The sequence below is a fragment of the Sinocyclocheilus rhinocerous genome, unplaced genomic scaffold (assembly GCF_001515625.1).
Source record: "Sinocyclocheilus rhinocerous isolate Xijiao unplaced genomic scaffold, SAMN03320098_v1.1 scaffold503, whole genome shotgun sequence".
NCBI lineage: Eukaryota > Metazoa > Chordata > Actinopteri > Cypriniformes > Cyprinidae > Sinocyclocheilus > Sinocyclocheilus rhinocerous.
Window position 1 is genome coordinate 643,784 of NW_015643185.1, and position 7,288 is coordinate 651,071.

Sequence of the window (7,288 nt, forward strand, 5' to 3'; positions counted from 1 at the left end):
ATTTATGGCTCTCTAAGACATCTCCCTCACTCCCTCTGTCTGCCTCTCAGAGGTTTTAGTGGAAATTAATGTGTCATGTTAGTGATGGGCATATGGATGTACTTCTGAGGCCTGAGCAATATCCTAGCACCCCCTAGTGGTTAAAATCAATCTTTAATCCAGGAGATTTAGATCAGGATTGGATGTTTCGATGTGATGTGAGTGTGAGATGCAGTTTGGGGTGCTTTGGATGAGTCTTGATTAAAACATCTCTTTATCTTCTTCTGTCCTCCAATGCCATCTCATCCCAGCCTGACATTAATTACAGTCTAAGGCTTCATACATTATTAAATCAGGAAAAAGCAGCAGGCCAAGTTATTCTACTCAAGTTGCCCAGTGATCAATAGCAGTTTGAGGTATTAAATATCTTGATTTGATGCACATGTCCAAATCAGACTGAGAGACTGTGGTAAATCACTCATGCCAGTTGGTCAGTTAGTATCTGTTCAGAGTTAGTCAAACGATTCAGTCAGGTTTTAATTCATCTGATGTCGTGTGACAGATTGTCATCTTTTCTAAAACATACTTAGTGGATTCGACTGGAATTCCAAATGGCTCGGATTGAATGACAGCTGATTTGTAACCCTGCCAGAACTTTGCATGTGTGTCAGTCATTTGATGGGATAGTTATTTGATATGGGTGGTATTTTTTTTGCTTTTTTTACAGTAAAATCCTTTTATCTTACGTACATTAATAATTAATGTACAAAATGAAATTAATCGAAACGATCATTTGTAAAAGAGAAGAAAAAGTAACTTAATATATAAATATATGTAATATTTATTAAAACAATCATTAAAACAATTACTTTTTATGTATTTAAAAAATAATAATAATTTGGTTTAGGGAAGAAAAGTCAGCCAGTCTCCAGAATTTAAGGAGGCATAAAAAATCCAAACACCCATGGGGTGCAGCCAATGTTCAACATGCCCAAAAGATTTCATCCAACAGTAGCAACGAGAGGGAAAATACCCTGTTATTTCCAAATGCAGCAATGAGCGTGACGAATGGTCCATTTTCCACAAGCAGAGTTGGAGAGAGAGTGGATTTAGACCAGGGTCCCTGCTCCTTCTCTGCATGGGCTCTCAGCGGGTGGTGACACATCTTTTCACAGTAAACCTCATTTATTATTTTATTTCCAGCAAAAGCATTTCCCATCATTTATGCAGTTCTGAGTTTTACATTAGTACCTAGCTTTTTTCACAAAAAATCAATTGTGAACGGAGATTGAATTCTTTACAAAAAGGAAATAGTATATTGTTGATTGACTGGGTATAGTGTTGCATGTTGAATATGTCTTATTTGGTGAAAACATATGTTTTGATTTAAGTGTATGACTCTGTGGAAACACCTCTAGTTTCTCTACAGTGGGATAAAAAGCAAATCCAGTGTGGCAGGACTCAAGCTGGGTCTCTCCATTTCTTCTCAAAGATGTTCATCTAGGGACTTCCGGGCTAAGCATGGCGTGAGTAGACGCACGCGAGTGTAGCTCCCGACCTCTTTTGTTCATTTGGTTGTTATTTTTTCTATATATATTCAATACAATCGATTATCTGGTAGCTGATACTACGTGAAGTCACGGTGGAACAAAAATGGCGAATAGAAAGCAACTTCGGAATAAAACTGGCGACAGAGACGGCGAAGCTTCTTCGAGCAAGGCCGACGAAATATCACCACCCTCTGAGGGCCTAACGGCTTTACCTGAAGATCTCGAAAAACTCCGGTCAGCGCTGAGCTGGGGGAAAAGCGAGCGCCGTTTAAAGATGTGAAGTCTCGGCTATACGAGAAGGGAGTCAGATTCGGTCTCTTGTACCCTGCAAGGCTCCGTGTTACTCACGAAGGGAAAACGCACTTCTTCGGCACGCCAGAGGAAGCCAATGAGTTCTACCGTACTCACTGGGGTGAAGAATAATGTGCAAAGACGTTCCTTTCTCTCCCTCGGGTAAGAAATAGAAAACTTTGTTAGTTTTATATCGTATGTGCAAAACCCGAGGTTGAACTGGACTTATGAGTATAATTGCACACTCCATTCGGTTTTATTTTTATTTACTTATTTATTTATTTTCAAAGCCGGATAACGTACACAATTGTTGACAATTTTTGTTTCTGAACTTCTTTTATAAGGGGGCTAACACCCACTTTGTATTTGATTCTATTTGTTGTTAGTTTGCATACTTTGGAAGTTTTTTTCATTTGTCTTTGTTTTATCTGCTATCATCCTCTGTTGGGGAATTAGATCTAGGAATTATAATGTTCAATTCCTGTTTTGGTTGGGGGGTGGGAGGGTTGGCTGGCAGCATTATTTACCTCTGGTTTCTAGGTCTGGTATCTTATTTTTGTTATTTACAATTCATGATTACAATTTGTTTCAGTTTGGATCCCCTGCATGCTTTTAATTTCTGTACCACTCAGATAAAATAGGTGATGATTATGGAGGTCATCCTGTGAGGCTGATGACATGGAATGTCAGGGGATTAAATGGTCCTGTTAAAAGAGCTAAAGTTTTCTCCCATCTTAAATCTTTCAAACCAGATATATTGTTTTTACAAGAAACACATTTAAGACTGGAAGATCACAATAGAATTCGTAAGATATGGGTTAGTCAAATTTTTCATTCCAAATTTAACAGTAGATCAAGAGGTGTGGCAATTTTAATTAATAAGAGAGTACAATTTATACCTTCTGACACAATCTGTGACCCTAATGGTCGTTACATTATTGTCTCTGGATCTCTCTTTCAAGTCCCGGTGGTTTTAGTTAACGTTTACGCTCCCAATTGGGATGATGTTCAGTTTGCAAATAGTCTCCTATCATTAATTCCCAAGCTTAATACACATCATTTGTTATTCGCTGGTGATTTGAATTGTGTTTTTGATCCTCAGCTTGACAGGTCCAGCACTAGTAGTAATGTTTCTGATATGGCGAAGGCTTTTTCTCTATTTATGCAACAGAACGGCTGTGTGGATCCTTGGAGATTCTTAAACCCATTGACTAGACAATTCTCCTTTTATTCCCATGTCCATCACTCCTTTTCCAGACTAGACTATTTTTTTATAGACAACTTGTTTATATCAATGGTCAAGAAAGTTGATTACTCGGCTATAGTTATATCCGATCATGCACCTGTGGTGCTGGACCTGCACTTCCCTTTAAACATCAGGGAACGACCACTCTGGACATTTAATCCATTACTACTATCTAACGATAAATTTTGTAACTTTGTCTCAACTAGTATAGACGAGTTTCTGGAATCTAATAAAACGGATACAGTGTCTTACTCATTACTCTGGGAGACTTTGAAAGCTTACTTGAGGGGTCAAATATTATCTTATACATCATATGCTAATAAAGAACGTAAGAAGGAACTGCAAGCACTCTCACAATCCATATTAGATTTAGACAGACAATATTCTGAATCGCCTACAGCCGAATTACGTAAAAAAAGAGTGGACTTGCAGACAAAGTTAAATTTTTTATCCACTACTCATGCAGAACAATTAATAATGAGGACACGTGGTCTTTACTATGAGTATGGAGACAAATCAAGTCGGCTCTTGGCTCACCAGTTGAAACGTCAAGCCGCCTCCCGTCTTATTTCCCAGATAAAGGACTCTAATCAAACATTAACTTGTAACCTAAAAGAAATTAACAAGATTTTTAAAACCTTTTACTCCTCATTATATACTTCCGAATTCCCTTCAGATCCAACGGATATGGAGAATTTCTTAGATAATTTAGATATTCCTACTTTACAATCAGATAAGGTGGTAGATTTAGAACATGACCTCGAGATTGAAGAAATTTGTAGGGCCATTATTGCAATGAAGAGTGGGAAGTCTCCGGGTATCCTATTGATTTTTATAAGAAATTTAGGGAGAAACTTGCGCCAATTCTCCGTTTTTGGGGAATCGTTGGGAAACTTTTTCACAAGCATCCATTTCACTCCTTCTTAAAAAAGATAAAGATCCTACCCAGTGTGAATCATATCGCCCCATATCTCTTTTAAATACTGACATTAAAATATTAGCTAAAGTGTTAGCATTTCGTTTAGAATGTGTCCTTCCCTCAATAATTTCAGACGATCAAACGGGATTTATTAAAGGTCGCCAATCTTTTTCTAATATTCGTAGACTTGCTAACATAATGTATCTTTCTGATCCTTCTCCGCACCCGGAGGTAGTTATCTCATTGGATGCGGAGAAGGCGTTTGATCGAATTGAATGGCCCTATTTGTTTGCAGTTTTAAAAAAGTTCGGTTTTGGTAATATTTTTGTGTCTTGGGTTAAATTAATATGTAATTCCCCTTCAGCTTCCATTCAGACTAATTATTCTCAATCAGACTTTTTCCCATTAACACGTGGGACTCGTCGGGGATGCCCACTGTCCCCACTCCTTTTTGCCATTGTGATTGAGCCTCTTTCAATAGCTTTGAAAACAACAACTCCATTTTGTCATATTTTAAAAACCTGAAAGAATTACCCAGTTGTTGACTTTTACTCTTCTTATATGTATCTCTTTCTTTACCCTTTTTGTGATGATGTATTTGATGTTTTGACTGTAATAATATTATTGTAATAATATTATTGTAATAATAATACTATTATTATCATCACTATGTAGTGGTATGCAATGGGTCTATGCCTTGAAAAGATGTAATAAGATTGTTTCATTTTGCCAGACATTATGCTATTTTGTTGCAACTAAGCTGTCTAGGGAAGGGATGGGGTTGGGGGGGGTTGTTATAGTAAAAGTAGAAGGAAGGAAAATGTAACTTTCATTGTTTTAATGTATGTTACTTTACTCCTTCAATAAAAAAAAATAAAAAAAAGATGTTAATCTAATTAACATCCTAGCAGCATTTTTCTCAAATTCCTGATTAGACTGCAGAACAGAAAACAGTGGCAGATGAGGCCTAAGAGAGATCATCTTCAGCTCTGTGGCTGATTCTTTCTTCCCCTATTGCACTCGGCATTTGTAGAGGAAAGTGAGTGTTGTAACACATGGTGAATTGTAAGCCCATTAGTTAAACCCATTAGAAATTAGCTACAGGTGTGAAATCACTACCATGCATGAGCCCAGTCTCCTGAGGTGAATTTTGAGGTAAGGCAATTCCGAGCCTGGTTTATAATTTGATATGTGATCATGTTAATGACTGCTAAATGACAGGACTGGAATCATCTGAAACAGGAGGTTGTTTTTGTTTAATCTGATATATAATCAAACATGTTTTTCATATTCATCTACAAAAGCAATATAATGATGAAATGTTTTAAGCTTTCGTTCTGTTGTTAACAATTCTTTTCATCATTTTTTATGAAAAAAGTTTCCTGTATAGTACTGTTCAAAAGTTTAGGGTCAGTAAGATTTTCAAATATGTTTGAAAAAAGTCTCTTATGTTCACCAAGGATGCATTTATTTGATCCAAAATTCAGTGAAAACAGTAATCTTATGAAATAGTATTACAGTTTTAAATAACTGTTTTCTATTTTTATATATTTTAAAATGTAATTTTGTTGTGCTGCTTAATATTTTTGTTGAAACCATGAAACCATTTTTTTTTTCAACATTTATTTGAAATAGAAATCTATTGTAACATTATAAAATTTTAATTTAATGCACAATTAAAAGTATTATTTTAACAAATAAATCTTACTTTTTTTTACCATTTTGACAAAAAAGTAAAATGCACAAAATTTAAAACATTTCTGTTAGTGTTACAACTCATCCTTGTAGTGAGTTAGATTTTACACATTTAAAGGAAAAATAGTGTACTTATACTTTAAGTTGTAGTTGATAAATATGAGAGTATTATATCAAAGTTTGAGAGACATAGCACATGAAACCACTGAATTACAGACACTGGAAAATATGCTACACTAATCCTATATCTGAAGCTGGGACATATGCAGCAGATACCTGACTATAAAACCTCTTTACAAGGGGGACAGCACACCTCGCTTTAATTTTCAGTTTGCACCTGTTCATTAATGTGGTTGTCTTTCTCACTCTTTTAAATGATTCTCCCATCCCACTCTTTTTTCATCTTGCAGACAAAGACTCCTGCAGTTTTAACACCTTCTGTGGCTCTTCAGGAGAACCAGGTGCGCCTGTGCTGATCTGTTCTCTTAGCAGGAGGAGAGCTGGCACCAGGACTGATGGTGCTGGTATTGGGAGGGTGATTTAGGAAGCCGGGCAGCACTCCAGCACGGCCCCGAGGTGGAAGATATACGTGAGATTGGTGTTAACAGCACTAAACAGCCTATGAGTCAGAACATGGTGTGTGGAGTTTAATATGATCTGCATCTGTAGTTGATTAAGGGTGGATTCCATTAGATAGAGGTGTGTGTGCAATAAGGAGAGATTTGTGGCTAGTAATAGCCAGTTACGATGGAAACTTCAGTCTCACTGCTGTTGTTTAACAGGAGGTATTTTGTACCTCTGCACCTGCTGGCTGAAAAGCAAACATTGCATTTTCCATTGTGTATTTTTTATTTAAGAATTCAAATCTCTGCCCTCCCTTGCCAGGCCACACAGGACATCAGCCTATTAGCGAATTGATTCTACAATCATTTAAGAGGTTGACTGTGAACCAAACAGTCTAAACCTGAGGTATGATTTAGCTATTTGATGATGGTTGATTCTTACATTTGCATTAACGTCAATCAATTTTAAAAAATGTTTTCTAGCTGCCCAACATGGCAACCTAGGGGACGTTCACACAGAACAACAAGCTCTTGTGTTCAAAAACATGAGTTAAAGACATAGCGCATACAAGGTTGCACTGCATCTCGCTACTTTTTTAGTGTCTCACGTTTTTTTTTTTTACCTATTTTAACTTGACACGGCATCTGGATACGACTTGAATAATTACTTTTTTATTCATAAGACTACAACTTATGTTTTTGTTCTCGTAATATTATCTTTTTTATTTATTTATTTGTTTATTTTTTATGTGACACTAAGGGGACATGGTGATTGAAAAACAAGATGGGAGGAAAATTTATATTTCAATGCTTTTGCATCAGTTGTAGTTTTGCGAATACCTGCACAACTCTTGCTAGCTGATTTTCATTATATTTACATACAAAAAACTATTAAAAAGCATAAGAGGAAGGCAAAAACCAGCTCTGTGTGTACTGGCCCTAAAACTGCATCTCTTTTTCCTAGAATGAAAAGCGTCCCAATTTATTTTGGAGCAAAAAACAAAACCTTATGTATGTGGGGATTTGTAGTGAGTCATTTGCTAAT